At 38.2% G+C, this 18398-nt stretch overlaps 1 protein-coding gene across 2 annotated transcripts in view; it reads left to right on the forward strand.

Annotated features, from left to right (window-relative positions):
- Nucleotides 1–18398, forward strand: part of PLCL1 (phospholipase C like 1 (inactive)) — a 383765-nt gene that overhangs the window by 207208 nt on the left and 158159 nt on the right. Inside the window, exon 1 of one of the 2 annotated variants that reach the window (XM_059928417.1) lies at nucleotides 16104–16125. The exons of the other annotated variant lie outside the window; for it this stretch is intronic. The gene's annotated coding sequence lies outside the window, so the exon portion shown is untranslated. Of the gene's footprint in view, nucleotides 1–16103; nucleotides 16126–18398 lie in introns of those variants that run through there. 2 annotated transcript variants of the gene reach the window in all.

Raw genomic sequence — 18398 nt, forward strand, 5'->3', positions numbered from 1 at the left:
TGAGAAGGAAAAACAGAGCTCGAGGAATCAGGCTCCTGGACTTCAGACTAAACTACAAAACTACAGTAATTAAGACAGTATGGTATTGGCACAAAAACAGAAATATAGATCAATGGAACAGGATAGAAATCCCAGAGATAAACCCACACACATATGGTCACCTTATTTTTGATAAAGGAGGCAAGAATATACAATGGAGAAAAGACAGCCTCTTCAGTAAGTGGTGCTGTGAAAACTGGACAGCTACATGTAAAAGAATGAAATTAAAACACTCCCTAACACCATACACAAAATAAACTCAAAATGGATTAAAGACCTAAATGTAAGGCCAGACACTATCAAGCTCTTAGAGGAAAACATAGGAAGAACACTCTATGACATAAATCACAGCAAGATCATTTTTGACCCACCTCCTAGAGAAATGGAAATAAAAACAAAAATAAACAAATGGGACCTAATGAAACTTAATAGCTTTTACACAGCAAAGGAAACCATAAACAAGACGAAAGACAACCCTCAGAATGGGAGAAAATATTTGCAAATGTAGCAAATGAGAAAGGATTAATCTCCAAAATTTACAAGCAGCTCATGCAGCTCAATATCAAGAAAACAAACAACCCAATCCAAAAATGGGCAGAAGACCTAAATAGACATTTCTCCAAAGAAGATATACAGATTGCCAACAAACACATGGAAGGATGCTCAACATCACTAATCATTGGAGAAATGCAAATCAAAACTACAATGAGGTATGACCTCACACCAGTCAGAATGACCATCATCAAAAAATCTAGAAACAATAAATGCTGGAGAGGGTGTGGAGAAAAGGGAACCCTCTTGCACTGTTGGTGGGAATGTAAATTGATACAGCCCCTATGGAGAAGAGTATGGAAGTTCCTTAAAAAACTAAAAATAGAACTACCATATGACCCAGCAATTCCACTACTGGGCATATACCCTGAGAAAACCATAATTCAGAAAGAGTCATGTACCACAATGTTCATTGCAGCCCTATTTACAATAGCCAGGACATGGAAGCAACCTAAGTGTCCATCGACAGATGAATGGATAAAGAAGATGTGGCACATATATACAATGGAATATTACTCAGCCATAAAAAGAAACAAAATTGAGTTATTTGTAGTGAGGTGGATGGACCTAGAGACTGTCATACAGAGTGAAGTAAGTCAGAAAGAGAAAAATAAATACCGTATGCTAACACATATATATGGAATCTAAAAAAAAAAACAAAACGTTCTGAAGAACCTAGGGGCAGGACAGGAATAAAGACACAGACATAGAGAATGGACTTGAGGACATGGGGAGGGGGAAGGCTAAGCTGGGACGAAGTGAGAGAGTGGCATGGACATATATACACTACCAAATGTAAAATTGATAGCTAGTGGGAAGCAGTCGCATAGCACAGGGAGATCAGCTCGCTGCTTTATGACCACCTAGGCGGTTGGGATAGGGAGGGTAGGAGGGAGACGCAAGAGGGAAGAGATATGGGGATATATGTATATGTATTGCTGACTCACTTTGTTATACAGCAGAAACTAACACACCATTGTAAAGCAATTATACTCCAATAAAGATTTTAAAAATAGAATAAAATAAAAAGCCATTGTCTAATCTGAGGTCATAAAGATTTACTCCCCTGTTTTCTTCTAAGAATTTTATAGTTTTAGCTTTTACATTTATGTCTTTTATCCATTTTGAGTTAATTTTTGTAGGGGTTCAACTTTATTCTTTTGCATAGGGATATCCAGTTGTTTCAGCATATACCTTGAATTTTGGGACTTTTATTTTTTTCCCAGAATGCTCATCTCTCTTCTTCTTGGCTGTTGAAATCCTTTGAGTCAGCCCACCTTCTGCTTCCTATGAGATGTCTTTTGACCACCTTAACTTAAAGCAATTTCTCTCATTTTAACTTATCTTTCCATGGATATGTACTTTTTCTCTCTGCAGAGCTAAGGGCAGGGAACTATATCTTATACTTGCTGTGACCCACAAAGTGTTAACTGATTAGTGTTGCCTTATGCCACTGTCAAAGTCAATGAAAGGCTGGAGGAGCAATAGGTTTTACTTGGTCCAGTAATTCTGATGTTCTTAATAGTCTCAGATGCGACTATGTTTGAGATGCAAGAAGGAATCAGAGGTGTTATACCTAATTCATGGCAATATTCTGTAGATCCTTTTGACCTTATTGAGAATTATGTTAAGTACACTAAAAATTCTATTATATAGTGCATTTTTAAGGAACGACAATATTGACATTTGTTTAAAGCCTTCAGGATTTAGTAAATAATTATTAATATTTGGTTTTTGTGTGGAAAGAATTTGAGAACAAGGTTTCTTCTGGTGAGAAATTCTATGTGTTATTATCTAATATGCTCTTACCTTAAATGATTGACAGAATGAGGTGCATCTTTTGTAACAAGATAGGTAAGTGGATATTCTGCAAATTGTTATTTTTTTTCCTGGATTTTAACATTGATGACCCTGCCATTTCCAGGGTTAGTACAGAATTGTCTGCCATTTGGTTACTGGGTGAGGATATGATTTGGGGGATAAGGTTGTATTTGATGAGAAATACTGTAAGTTATTTCGCATATCTAATATACTACCTTTAATGATTGACAGAATAGGGCATGTCTTATGCAATGTACTGCAAATCAGTAGATATTCTGCAAGGTACAATTGTCTTTTTCTGAAGTTTATATTACTGAACCCAGTCACCTAAGCAGACATGTGAAGATAAGTTGTCTTCTATTTTCCATGAGTTATTCCCTGAAAGGTGGCATCCAGCAGTTCTACATTCCTTGATACTTTTTTTAAAAAATAAATTTATTTATTTTATTTATTTATTTTTGGCTGCATTGGGTCTTCGTAGCTGCGCGTGGGCTTTCTCTAGTTGCAGCGAGTGGGGGCTACCCTTTGTTGCAGTGCGCGGACTTCTCATTGCAGTGGCTTCTCTTGTTGCGGAGCACAGGTTCTAGGCGTGTGGGCTTCAGTAGTTGTAGCACGCCGGCTCAGTAGTTGTGGCTCATGGGCTCTAGAGCGCAGGCTCAGTAGTTGTGGTGCACGGGCTTAGTTGCTCCACAGCATGTGGGATCTTCCCGGACCAGGGCTCGAACCCGCATTGGCAGGCGGATTCTTAACCACTGTGCCACCAGGGAAGCCCCCTTGATATTTTTTAATGCAATAATCTCACAGCTCTCTAATACATAAAATATTCCCAGATATATAGCTAACACCTCTCCAAGTAGCCAAGGAAGCCTACAGGGCAAACGAGAAGGTTTCTCAACCAGTCTCTCAGTAACTTCACAAGATATTGCTTAGGAAATTGAAATTGTCTTTTTGATACTATGTTCGGTTTTTCTTTGCATTTCTTATTCTGTTGGAGGTTCCCAGAACATGGTGCTATGTTAGTCACTGCAGAGTACTTCCCTCCTTCCCCCTTTTCTGAGATACTAGAATCATCTGGGTGACTGATGACTGGTTCAGAGATGGCTGTTTTATAATTTCGGAGTGAGTGGTTTAAAAGGACAATTTCCACAGAATTACTCTCAGAGTGCATGTTTGAGTCTAGTATATATCGTACTGTACATTTTCACAGGGTGTTTGCAGCGGCAACTTGTACTCTGTGATAGAGATATCTGGTTTCTCAAGGCTGGCCCCTGAGCTAATTAGGTGGGACTGTCTTCCAGATGTGTAAGGTAGTTCCAGGCAAGTACTTACTATTTCTAGCTGCTTCTCCATTGGTGCCAGAAGTCACTTTGCTCTCCCCTGAACTCCTTTGGCATTTTATCTGTCCCACACTGAGTGCTGTCATTACCTTCCACCCCCTGTTGTAGCTTAACTCTAGCTATCTCCTTCTTTATCTCCCTTCTTGCTTTTCACATTTTTTGACTAAGGGTGTTTGCCTAAGAGATGTGGTAATCACTGGTGTTGGGCAGCAAATATTTCAGCTCTCAGCTTTCTGGGGAGGTGATAGGACTGCACTTTCCAGTGCCTCTGGCTACATGTCTCCCTTTGGCACAGAAGTAATGCATGTCATTTTCAGGTGGATGCACTTGATAGCTGGTGCTCAACTCCTGCATTTCATCCCTGTTAACTGTGATCGTGTGTTGAGATGGTGCCCGACTCCCCTGCTGACATGCAAAGGATGTGTAGCTTGAGCGAGAAATATATTTTTGGTGCTTTAAGCAGCTGCATTGTTGGGTTGTTTGTACACAGCATAACATGGCCTATTCTGACAGGTGCACTAAACCTGTGCTTCCAATACAGTAGCCCTTGAAATATGGCTGGTCCAACTGGAGATGTGCTATAAGTGTAAAACACACACTGGATTTTGAAGACCTGGTATGCAAAAAAAGTATGTAAAATGTCTCATTAGTAATTTTTTTAACGTTGTTTACATGTTGAATAATATTTTGGACATATTGGGTTAAATAAAATATATTATTAAAATTAATTTCACCTGTTTCTTTTTACTTAAAAAATTATACATGTGGCTTGCATTATCTTTTTGTCAGACAGTGCTGCACTGGACCATAAGCTTATTGAAGACAGGAGCTCTGTCTGTTTTACCCTTACTTTCCCACAACATCTAACCGTGTCTGAGATATGGGATATGGTAGATATACAAGTTTAATGAGTAAACTATTTCCTCATGCATATTTCATTTAACGTTAAAAAATAATGCAATCTTCAACATGAATCTTATTTGTATTTTGTGTTTAATAATCCCCTCTTTCATTTCCCTTAGCTAAAGAATAAAATCCTTAATCTCTTTAAACCATGAGAAAATTAAATTGTTTATGTATGTTTATGTTATTTTAAAAAATGTTGCACAATGTAAAAATTCTGGAATTATGATCATTAAATATTTGTCCTGATCAAATTTTTAGCGAGGTCACTCTTTATGTCTAACATTTTCTTATCTTTGTAAAAATAACCATGAAGTCCCTGTTTTTTCAGTCATAATTATGACCTTTATTTATTTGCCAATGTCATCCGTTTATGTTATTTATTACATAGTCTTGCTCTTTGTATGAGGCCTTGTGCTACAAATCAAAAAGAAACAGAAAGGGAGAAACAGAGCAGCCCTGAGGACCTTCTGCAATGTCAGGTGTGGGGGAACCCCCAGCGAGGAGGCAGGGCTTTCAGTTTCTAGGTGAGTGAGATAGATAGCAAAATAGGCGATGAAAGGGGCCCCTGAGGTAACAACACATCTTTAAAAAATAAAGGGTGGAGGAAACACCAAATAACAAAGATGCTGGAAAATACTTTAAGCATCTTTAAATATAAATTACAAATTATAATAAATTATAGCTATTGGCATAAAAGTGTATGAACTTGGGGTTATGGAAGGACATATACTATGTTGTTCCATTGGCTAAGGAGGGGGCAAGAGGTGGTACAGGGGAAGGGGGGATAGATGGACTATAGAATAAAGATGGACTTATCCACAAACCAACCTATGTATGATTTCATTTGCATAAAATCATACATTACGTGTATGCATAGAAAGACATACAACATGTCGCTTACCAAAATATTAGTGATTAGTCTCTCTCTAGATGGTGGCTGGATTTCAGATGATTTTTACTCTCTTTGTTACACATTTTGAAGTTTTTCCCCAAATTAGCATTTATCATTTGTATAGTCAGTAAATAATTTGATCCAGAATTTTTGCTTTTATGAGTAACATCAGGACAAAGTTTAAGGAACCAACGCAGAGGTTGCCTATATTGTTTGCATTCTGTTGAAATAACTGTCAAATTATTATAAATAAAAAAAGGAATGAGGGAGGAGGTTGGTGAAGGGGAAATTGGTGAAGGGGATTAAGAGGTACACACCTCCAGTTATATAATAGATAAATCACGGGGATGTAATGTACACCATAAGGGATATGGTCAATAATATTGTAATAACTTTGTATGGGGACAATGGTTAGACTAATTGTGGTGATCATCTCATAATATATGCATATGTAAAATCATTTTGTATTACACCTGAAACTAACATAGTATTGTATGTCATCTATAGTTCAATAAAAAAAGAAAAAATATAGCAAAAAATGTTGTAAACAGAAAAAAAATTTTTAAAAGGGTGGCAAATCAGAAATGTACTGAGTGAGTGCATTCATTTTGGTAATCAGGAACTTTTTAAACGAGCACATTTGTAAGTGTGGTAGTCTCCTCCCTGAATTATGCTCCAATTGACTTCCTAACTGACAAAGGGGTATAGCTGGTTCAGATCATGGAAGCATCTTATCTAAAAGTGAACATTTCTTCAGAAAGAAAGAAAATGTTTTGTAAGATTATAGAGGATTTGGGAATTATGCCATGAGGATACATGCTGAATAATGTCAGTTTTCTAGGCAGGCTGCCAAGTTTTGTCAAAGAAAGGCAAATATGAAGTTTGTTTTGCAATATCTGGAAAACTTGGAACTCTAATTTCTTGGAAAATCTTTCCAAGATAAATTTAGTGTGAAGGCATTCTACTTCAAGAAAATTACATGTAGCAAGAGGAAAGGAAAAACAAAGTGGAACAGACGTAAAAAAAAAGGAGGTTTTTCTTCCCCCCAAGAGATTGTGACCTTGTTGAATTTAATTACATGTCTGACAACCTTAGAAAGCATCCTTCTAAGGTTAATTTTACTGAAACTCCTGAGCAAGGGCAAAATAAAGAAATTATCCTTCATGATCAGTTCACTTTTTTTCTGTCTTCAAAAATGTGCAAAAGATAAGGTGTTATGTATGAAAAACATTCTGAATTGCTGGGAGATCTTGAGTTATTTAAACTTCCTGGGTTCCATTTTTCTTATTTATCAAAGCTAGAGGACTTGGATTGTAAAACCTAGTATGGTCTTTCCTGGTTTTATTTCATTTTTATTTATTTGTTTGTTTAATTGAAGTATAGTTGATTTGCAATGTTGTGTTAGTTTCAGGTGTACAGCAAAGTGATTGATTTATGTGTATATATATATATATATATATATATATATATATATATATATATAAACTTTTTCAGTTCCTTTTCCCTAATAGGTTATTAAAAACTATTGAGTACAGTTCTCTGTGCTATGCAGTAGGTCCGTGTTGTTTATTTATTTTATATATAGTAGTGTGTATCTGTTAATTCCCAAATCCTAATTTATCCCCCCCCCCCCTTTGGTAACCGTAAGTTTGTTTTCTATGTCTGTGGGTCTATTTCTGTCTTGTATATAAGTTCATTTGTATCATTTTTTTTTTTTTAGATTCCACATATAAGAAATATCATATGATATTTGTCTTTGGCTTCCTGGTTTTATTTACTTTTTTAATCTTTTTATTTTTCTGGTTTTATTTTAAAAAGTAAAACAAAATCTATTTTATGATTTGTGACATATTCATATACCATTTGCTATGTATCAGCAAAAATTGAAAGAAAATCAAGGTCAAATTTTTCTATGGTGTGAAAAGCTTTGTGGGTAACTTTATAGCATTGCCTAAAACTACGACCTTCCTCAAAGTCCCTTCAAGTTGTCAGCACATTTTGAAAGCCTTTGCATGGTTGTCACAAGTGTCATGGTGATTGACAGGAAGAATCCAACTGATACTGGTTCTTGTCTGTGTCTACAAGATGGCTGTACAGAGAAGGAGATTCAACAATATTCCCCATTGCAGGGGCAAACGTCCCTTGCTCTCAAGTCTTCTTGGAGCCCCCCTGCTGCTGGTGACTCTGTCTGCCTGGGGTGGGATGGGGGAGCTGCTGCTCAGGTTCTTCAAGAAACACAATCTGGGTCTTTGTCAAGAGAGTCCTAGCTGCTCTGAGAGGCTCTTAGCCAGAACAGTGCATGCAGGTATGAACTATGAAGCTATACCAAGCTACAAATGCATTTTGCTCTGAGACTTTTACTTTCATCCCTTCTCATCAACTTGCAAGCTGATGGGAGCCAATCCAGCATATTTTTGAGCAACTTTTGAGTTGAAGGTGAGTTCTAGGCGACCTTGAAATTGCATTGTCCCAAGTTAGGATGTTATTTTAAGAAAAATTGTGCATGGTTTATTAATTAATTCTATATTTATTGAGTGACTACTAGATGCCATCTCAGTGACAACAAATATGAAAAAATAAAACAGTATAATTCAATAGAGAAAGACTAGAAGGAGATACCAATTAAGATTGGGAAAGCCTCATTGAGGAGTTAATATTTCCTCCTCGATGAAAAGGAGGAGCTAGCCATGAAAAGGTCTGGTGTTGGGATATTCCAGGCAGAGGAACTAGCAAGGGGGAAGGTAAGGATGAGCTCCACATGTTCAAAGAACAGAAGGAAGGCCAGTGTGGCCAGAGTGCAGTGTGTGCGGGGGAGAATGACAGGAGTTGAGGTCAGGGAAGCGGGTAGGCATGAAGTCAGGTGTACCTTGTACGGAAAAGTTTGGATTTCATTGTAAGAGCAATGAACCATTGGAGGGTGTAAGCAAGAGAATGATACCATCTGATTTGTGCTTTTTATGGTTCTTCTGGCTGTTTGGTGGAGAATGGACAGTGGAAGAGTAGGGAGAGTGGTTAGTGAGTTAGTAATCCAGTAATCCAGGTGAGATGTGATGGTGACTCAGGCAAGATTAGTGGCAACTGAGAAAGAGAGAAGTGTTGTGGCTTTGGGACATATTTTAGGGGGCAGCCCACAGGGCTAGTTAATGGGTGCTTGTAGGACAATAAGAAAAAGTATAAATCAAGGATGATTCCTGTGTTTTGGGCTTGAATAACTAGGTAGATGGTGGTGCCATTTACTGAGGAGGGGGAGGTCTGGGGAGGAACTGGTTGGGAAGCATACCAAGAGTTCTGCTTTCCCCATGCTAAGCTGGAGCTGCCTATTAGCTATTGAAAGCGAGATGTCAGAGAGGTCTCTTAGACCTCAATGGAAAGGTCTGGACAGGAGGTTTAAATTTGGAAATCATTGGCCTGGACCTAGTATGAATTGTGAAAAGTTAAATAAAATTGTAAACCAGTCCCATTGTGTCTGTAAACCAGACACAATTTTGAGTGTGTCCTACTTTCAAAAAAAAAAAAATCTCCTTTATGAAATGATACGGTCATTATTACTCATTACTTAGGCTTTTTGTAGGAGTTGATTATCAGGCAATTAGAGTAACCACTTTTATCTGATAATTAGAGTTAATTTACAAGTGCCGATAATAGGCTGACTCACTGAATAAACAAAAGATAAATTTTTTTGCACAAAGTGTGCCTCTGCAACTATGTGTGTGAAGTTCCTCTTCAGGTCTTTTTAGGCTCAGCTGCTGAATTATTGAGAGTTTAATTCAGAATTTTCATTCATTTCCATTGCTAAACCAATAACTTTTACCTCCAGTGGTACTGTGTACTTTGGGAGGAATGCTGTTGGGGGAGATGCTTATGTCTCTGTCACCCTGAGATGTCTCTTCAGAAGATGTTTGTACTGGCAGGCCTAGCACCTTGGAAGCTAGCTGTAGTCATAGAGGAACGCTTCACCTGAGCAAGTGACCACTAAATGTTACATACATTATCTTGAAATTTTATTCAAACCTCTGCAAAGTCCGCAATTTAATTTCCATTTTAACGATGAGGAAACAGAAGCTTGAGGCTAGTAAATAGCAGAGTCAGGTCTCAGACCTAGGTCTGCCTCGTTCCAAATTTATTTATGATTTTTATTTTGCAAGGCTGTTAAACTACCAAAATTCCCCTTAGTTTATTCTCCCTGTTCTGTTTTCCCCTATCAACCCTTACGCTAGCCAAATACCCAATTAGAGGCCACCACATTTCTCTCTTTAAAAATGCTCTGGGCTTCCCTGGTGGCAGAGTGGTTGAGAATCTGCCTGCCAATGCAGGGGACACGGGTTCGAGCCCTGGTCTGGGAGGATCCCACATGCCACGGAGCAACTGGGCCCGTGAGCCACAACTACTGAGCCTGCGCGTTTGGAGCCTGTGCTCCGCAACAAGAGAGGCCGCGATAGTGGGAGGCCCGTGCACCGCGATGAAGAGTGGCCCCCGCTTGCCGCAACTAGAGAAAGCCCTCGCACAGAAACTAAGACCCAACACAGCCATAAATTAATTAATTAAATAAATAAATAAAAATGCTCTCCCGAGGTACACATGCCCACCTCTGATGCTTCTGCTTTCTGTCCATAGATTTCAGCCCCAGCCCCCATGCCATACCTGCCTTCCCCTCCCTTGCCCTTCTGCTACACTCTAGTATTCCACTAGTTGAACAAACCTCACATTCTTAACCTTTCCCTTCAACATTTCCCTACAGTCTTGCCAAAACTCAGTCTTGGCTTTATTCTAAGCTATAAGTTCCTGAGCCAAATTCGTCACTAGTGGTCACTTCTTCTACTTTCTCTGACACTCAGAGTGAGGAGTAGGGGTCAGCAAATTTCCTGCTTCCCACTGTCACGACCAGACTATTGTTTGTTCACTGTCTCTCAAGAACTTGTGTTTTGAGTACCACTCTATCCTTGTATACCACACTTCTTCCATCTTATATTCAACTCACACCTTGTGCTTGCATCTGACCCCATTAAGAGTCTGCTTTTGCTGACTTCCTCTCTGTCATCTTGAGGAACCTGAATGCTTATCTGCTATTCCAATCCCTGTCCTCAGAGAGCTTCAGTTTCTGAACCTTAAGCAAGTTTATTTCTATGACACTCTTGCTCCTTGTAGGCACAGACACACTCCTTGTGTGAAATGATCTTCTCAGGCCATGTTGGTTATGGTTCTACCTCTTCTCAATCTTTTCTCCTATTGAATCTTGGCTTTATTCTTCACTGAAACAGCTCCTTGCTCCATCTTTTGCCTTGACATGCCACATTGGCCTTACCTGCCTTCCCTATCCATAAGGACCTTTTGGCCTGTCATTTAAACTTTTGGCCTTCAGGCTCTGGTCCCCATGTCCTGTTTTATTTGCTTTGCAAATCTCCAATTCTGAGTAGACTCCACCCTTTGATTTCTCTACTCCTTCTTTCACATTACTGAGTTTTAAAAAAAAACAAAAAAGTCAAAAACCCTATTTTTTTTTACAATAAGGAAAATTTATTATAACATTTTAACATGTAGTCCCAAATCCCATGGTTAGTTAAACCAGTGACTCAATAGCATCATCAAAGACCTGGGATCTTTCCATCCTTCCTCCACCCTATTGCTCCTGTTAGGTCAACTTCAGTATGACTAATTGTCTTCCTGATTGCAGGACAGCTGCTGCAGTTCCAGGGGCCATACAGAGATAAGCCTCAGCAGAAAAACTGGTCTGATTGATCTTACCACAAGTATCAACCCCTCAGTTAGACCTTCTCTGGCTCCATTGCAATCTCATTGCTAATTAGCTCCCAGCTGATTTCCCTACTGGGACTAATCTGAGTCTTTTCCAATCCCAATCTTGTTAAGCCCCACCTACTTTCTTTTTTTTTTTTTTTTTTGCCTCAAAATTTTCTCCCATATCTGTTCCTATTGCCCCTCCCCTATTGTCTTACCCATTCACTCCATTTTACCTGCCCTGACAAGTGACTCTTCCTGAAGCATGGTGTTGAGCATGCCACATTTTGTTCAACCCACCTACAGTGAGTCCTTCAAGTTCAGACTCCTTCCTGTGGCATTCAAGGTCCGTCATGACCTGGCCCCATCCTACATTTTCAATCTTAATTTCCATTATTCCTGTTCATGTATCCAATGAGCCAATCAAACTGGAAATCCCTGGCCATTCCTTCAATGCTACCCAGATTTTCCCACTTCTGTCATTGCTCCCTTTTACTGAAGAGGACTTCCCTTCAGCTCCGCAAATGAAATTACTACACACTTTTGAGTGTAACTCCAGTGTCACTTACTGTAAAAGCTTTTCTGATCTCTCTCATTCCCAGGGGGAAATGGTAGTTTTTCTGAATTTTGAAGTCAATTGTCTTAGGTCATTTTTAATTTTGTATGATTATTTTTATATCCCTCCACTATCGATTGCTCTTTAGCCCCAGTTTTCAATATTTCCCACTAATATCATTTGAACAATTTTTCAAGTGCTTGGTGTTTGGTCATTTTAGTTGCTGTTTAGACTTTGTTTCTGGCCTCTGATCCTACTTAAGCTAAAAGTATCTGTTATGTGCTTAGAGGACATCCGGCTTTGAGGCCCTTTGGGACTGTGCATAATTTTGCCTGGAAAAATCCCAAATGCTGTAGTGAAAATTGTTCCCCTGGGTATTTAGTTCTATCGATAGGAGGTTGTTTGTGTCTCTTCAGTTTTAATATAGTGTTTTAGTTAAGAAATAGCAAAAAAGATTTAAACAAGTATCACCAAGTTAATATTGAGGTACCATTTTATCTGACGTTCCCCAACTCGATTGATTCTACCTTTATTTTTTTAACATCTTTATTGGAGTATAATTGCTTTACAATGTTGTGTTAGTTTCTGCTGTATAACAAAGTGAATCAGCTATATGTATACATATATCCCCATATCCCCTCCCTCTTGCGCCTCCCTACCAATCCCACCACTCTAGATGGTCACAAAGCACCGAGCTGATCTCCCTGTACTATGCAGCTGCTTCCCACTAGCTATCTATTTTGCATTTGGTAGCGTATATATGTCAATGCTACTCTCTCACTTTGTCCCAGTTTACCCTTCCCCCTCTAGGTGTCCTCAAGTCCGTTCTCTACGTCTGCGTCTTTATTCCTGTCCTGCCCCTAGGTTCATCAGAACTATTTTTTTTTAGATTCCACATATATGTGTTAGCATAAGTATTTGTTTTTCTCTTTCTGACTTACTTCACTCTGTATGACAGACTCTAGGTCCATCCACCTCACTACAAATAACTCAATTTCATTTCCTTTTAATATTCCATTGTGTATATGTGCCACATCTTCTTTATCCATTCATCTATCGATGGACACTTAGGTTGCTTCCATGTCCTGGCTATTGTAAATAGTGCTGCAATGAACATTGTGGTACATGTCTCTTTTTGAATTATGGTTTTCTCAGAGTATATGCCCAGTAGTCATATTGCTGGCTCATATAGTAGTTCTATATTTAGTTTTTTAAGGAACCTCCATACTGTTCTCCATAGTGGCTGTATCAATTTACATTCCCACCAACAGTGCAAGAGGGTTCCCTTTTCTCCACACCCTCTCCAGCATTTATTGTTTGTAGATTTTTTGATGATGGCCATTCTGACCGGTGTGTGGTGATACCTCATTGTAGTTTTGATTTACATTTCTCTAATGATTAGTGATGTTGAACATTCTTTCATGTGTTTGTTGGCAATCTGTATATCTTCTTTGGAGAAATGTCTATTTAGGTCTTCTGCCCATTTTTGGATTGGGTTGTTTGTTTTCTTGATATTGAGCTGCATGAGCTGCTTGTATATTTTGGAGATTAATCCTTTGTCAGTTGCTTCATTTGCAAATATTTTCTCCCATTCTGAGGGTTGTCTTTTTGTCTTGTTTATGGTTTCCTTTGCTGTGCAAAAGCTTTTAAGTTTCATTAGGTCCCATCTGTTTATTTTTGTTTTTATTTCCATTTCTCTTGGAGGTGGGTCAAAAAGGATCTTGCTGTGATTTCTGTCATAGAGTGTTCTTCCTATGTTTTCCTCTAAGAGTTTGGTAGTGTCTGGCCTTACATTTAGGTCTTTAATCCATTTTGAGTTTATTTTTGTGTATGGTGTTAGGAAGTGTTCTAATTTCATTCTTTTACACGTAGCTGTCCAGTTTTCCCAGCACCACTTACTGAAGAGCCTGTCTTTTCTCCATTGTATATTCTTGCCTCTAAAGGTAGAATCAATCGAGTTGGGTGATATCAGATAAAATGGTACCTCAATGTTAACTTGGTGATACTTGTTTAAATCTTTTTTGCTATTTCTTAACTAAAACACTATATTAAAACTGAAAAGACACAAACAACCTCTACCTTTAAAATAACTGTGATATCTATCTCCTTCTCTCCATTCCCACTGCTGGTGCCTCATTTCGGACCCTCACCACCTCTCTCTGCCACCAGTTTCTTCCCACTGCTATCTGTCTCCAGCAGACTTGTCTTCACCGAAAACAAAGTGGTGATGCCACTCCTCTGCTTATACACATTTTTTGATTCTCTGTTCCTTCTAGAAGTTAAATTCACCTGTGGTACCTCAAGTTCCCTTTAGATTCCCAGTAGCCTTCCCGGGTTCATCTCTAGCCACATACTCAGCTGTCTCTCCTGTCCCGGCCATGCTGAGAGTTTCACTACTCCAAGAAAAGCCCATGATCTTCTGAGGCCTGAAATATCTTCCTTATTTCTTACCCTGGCCAATTCCCATTGATCATTTAAAACCAGCTCAAATATTGCCTTGTCTGTGAGACCTTTCCTGACATCCCCAGAAGTGGCTTCTTTTCTGTTTTGCTATACCATTCACTCATTCATTCACATATTGAAGTCCAGATGGTGAAAAATGCTGGGATACAATGATATGTAAGTCCTTCCATATGGGCTGTAAGAGGCTGTGCAGAGAAATGTACAAGAAAATGACAATACAGAGGGAATGGAAGGGATCAAATTGGAGAGATCTCATGCACTAGAAAGAAATACTAAGACTTAGTGCCTGATTAGATGGGGTGAAATGCACAAAGTGGAAGAGAATAGAATAACCCCCAGATTTCTGCCTTGAGTGATACAAGAGGTATGTGAACATCCATGGAGATAGAAATAAAAGGAAAAAGCAGATCAGCTGGGACGTGTGAGTTCAGTTTTGAGGTGCCTCTAGGATATGAGTGGATATGTCCAGCACACAATGGGATATATGGTTCAAGAGCTCAGATGAAATATATTTTTGGGAGAATCCAACAAGTAAATGGTAGTTGATGTCTGGGAGACTTCTGAACATACCAGGTACTTGATTTATACCTTTCTTTTGTTTCCACACCATATTGTAACATGATGTGCCTTGTTTCCCACATAAGGACACAGACTAACTTATTAATTTACCTTGTTTCCTGTCACAGTGCTCTGTGCATAAAAATTTCATTTCAAATGAGAGAATGAATATATGAGTTCACTCAGCTGTGCCTTAATGATGAGTGAGAGAAGAATGTAATAATTTATTTAATAAATAATTTATTGAGCACCTTCTATGTACTGGGCAGTGTCCTAGACACTGGAAGGATAGCAGGGAAAATGACAGTGAGGGGACAATAAGAAATAATGCCTGATAATAGCTAATACTATGGAGATTTAATTATGTGTCAGGCCTTCTTTCAGTATTTAATATGGATTTAAAATGTTAATCCTCATAAAATCCTATAAGATAGGTGGTATTAAATTCTATGAGGGAAATTAAACAGGGTAATATGGTGGCAAGTGACTTGGTTGGTGGGTTGGTACTTTGGTTAGAATGGTCAGAGAAGGCCTCTGAGGTTATATTTGAGCTGAACTGTGAAGGAGCTAGCCATCAGGGGATCTGGAGGAGGGATGTTCTAGTTTAAGCAAATTAAACATTTTCTTTTAATGCTAAAAGAATAAAGACTTTTCTTAAGCATTGAAGTTGCATTCGCTAGCCTTCAAATACACTACACCTTGATCCAACTACAGTTAATCAAACCAGCAGTAGTTCTTCTCGTACAGTGTAAGGTTAGGGCAAAAGACCTTTCAATGTACATTAAGACACCCACTTAGCTCCTCTGGATGGGGATTAGGGAATTACACTAATGTGTAATGAAGATTATCAGGGAAATTATATGAAAACAAATGTAAAGAAATGATTCTGATTTTAAAGTAGACTAGGTTTGGAAACACTATTGAAAAGAGCAAAATCATAGAGGTGTGCCTGCTTTGCCTGTTTACCTGCTCAGACTAAATTATTAATGAGAAAGTTCTCAAGAACAAGCAATTATAAGTCATCCCTTTTTAATTCATCTTTGCCCTTCTTCTGCATAGGTATTTTGCAAATAAATCATATTGACACATAGCTGTTACTCTGTCAATCATTTAGGGCAACGATGAAGGTGAGTAGCTGGAATTGTACCTTTATTTCCCTTCCTATTCTCAGATGGAGTTTTTGATGAGACTGTGATGGCTAAATGGAGACAGGAAGTTCATTAAAGGCCTGAAATGTCTGTTCTTAAAAGGAGCCTCCGCTTTCAACAGTGAGTTTATCTATAATAATCAATAAAAGAAATCCTCATAGAAAGACCTCTCAAACTAGGGGCATGATGAAAAATTAGTACCATACTGCAGGAAAGAAGCTGAATAGGGATCTTCTGATTCAGTTGCCCTAGTTTACAAATGAAGAAAGGCCAAGTGTCTTTCCAAAGTCACAGCCTTGAAGTGATGGTATTCTGGGTAGCATTTCTTGGTAGACTAGTGTGTTTGCCTAGAACTTTGCATTTATAATCTTATCTATAGATTTTGATCATTTTAAATTGAAAAGGATAGAATTATGGTTAGTTGCTGTTTTTGCCATTATTGCTAGACCCTGTGCTAGACACTGAAGAGAGAAAGAGGATGAAAAGACACTATTTCAAAGGGATCAAAGGCTGGTGAGAGGCTTGGAGGGATGTGGTTAGAATTACCATTGTTCTCTGAAAATAGAATTTTGGCTATTTTGTATGTTGCATTTAAAGCCATCTGCCAGCTTACACTCCAGGTCTGGGTATCTAAGTAATACACAGATCTACAAAATGCACAAAAGATTACAGAAGGATGAATAAAGTGTAATATTTTCATCATGACATACCATTAAATCCCAGCATCTTCTAGTTAAAAAGTTTAACTATGCTTCCCAGGTTTTTGATTATATTTTATTTTATCAGTTGCATCTTTCATATCCCTTCAAGGGAAGCATAACTGGAACACAACTACTAGTTGTATTTATGTTAAACTTCAACTAGTTGGTTATCAAGGCACAAATCTTGCTTTGCTGAAGAACTTTTTAGACTTGTTTTTATTAGTGTAGTGATTAAGCAGATCTGTGGGAAATGGGTACTTCCCAATTTCTTGAAAATGTAAACATGTTTTAATGGTTTGTTTCAACATGTTTTACTTTCTATGTTTCAGTAGTTAAAGGCATATGACTGATTTGAAGACAAAGAAACTCTTAAATTACTTCATTAATTTTACATTTACCCATTATGGTAATTTGTAGTTAGAAAAATTTGGTTATCTTGAAAACATTTGAAACTAATTTTTCTTAGCAACTAAAGTGGTAATGTTCGAATGTGTTACAAAACCTTCAACAGTGACTGGCTCTGACTTTCAAGGAAGTTAAAGTACATTACTTCCTTAGAAATCAGAGCCAGTAGGGTGGAATTTATAAATGAACTAAGATCCATTGACAACATTTTCACTATTAAGAAAATACATTTAAAAACCCATTTAAATATGGTTTATTTACCAGATCCTCAATAGAAAGAATATCGTGTTCATGATTTCTTCCTGCTAAATATTTGAATTTTTTAATAATGCAGTTCTTTCCTTTTAATGATTGTCTCCTGGGTGGTCCATAACATCAACTTTGTTAGGTTTGCAAAATAGATTTCTATTTCAAATTTAAGCACAAGAGAAGGCAAAACATGTTTCTGGTGACATTGTTTGTAGGGAGAGAATAGGAAGTCCCAGTGAAAATTCCAGAAAAATGGTTTATCTTATCTAGAAAAGTCTACTGCATTAGAAATGGGCCTGTGATTAGTTCACTGGCTTCTTCTACAAAAGGGTTTTTAAGTAAAATTTTATAGGCTCAATCGAAAACAGAAGGATAGTGAGTGGAATTTAGTCTTACTCTTCCTGTTGCATGATTCATTCCAGCTAAATTTTTTAAATAATCACTTTCATTATGAACATTCTTTAATGAAAGTTTAATGAGTATCCATATCTCAGACTAGCTCAGGAATTTTTGGAGGCATTCAGAAATTCCTGAGTATACCACATGGGCAGCTGAATGCTTTGGTGGAAGGGCAAGGTAGGGTCAGAGAAACCTAGGAGGAAATCCTGGCTGTCATCCACTAGCTGTGTAACCGAGCTGGTTTGTTAAGCTTGCTACGTCTCAGTTTCCTCACTTGTAAAATGGGGAGCAAAATAATCATCGCATAGGGTTACCTTGAGAAGAAAGCAAACTCCATGGTATAGAGCATGTTGCAGTGTTTTGTTAGTTTTACTTGGCATCCTTTTTCATAAAAATAATTCTTCAAAAGTTCAATATCATCTGATATTGACTATAGCTCACAGAATGAAGTGAATAAATAGTCCAAAGCCGGGGTTGGGAAGCTGTGGCCTCCCGCCTTTTTGGTAAATCACAGTTTCATTGCAGCACAGTGTGCTCAGTCACTTAGGTGTAGTCTATGGCCGCTTTCCCACTACCACAGCAACATGTTGCGACAGAGAGCTCGTGGCCCATAAAGCCTGCAATAGTGACTATCTGACC

The sequence above is a fragment of the Balaenoptera ricei genome, chromosome 7 (assembly GCF_028023285.1).
Source record: "Balaenoptera ricei isolate mBalRic1 chromosome 7, mBalRic1.hap2, whole genome shotgun sequence".
Taxonomy (NCBI): Eukaryota; Metazoa; Chordata; class Mammalia; order Artiodactyla; family Balaenopteridae; genus Balaenoptera; species Balaenoptera ricei.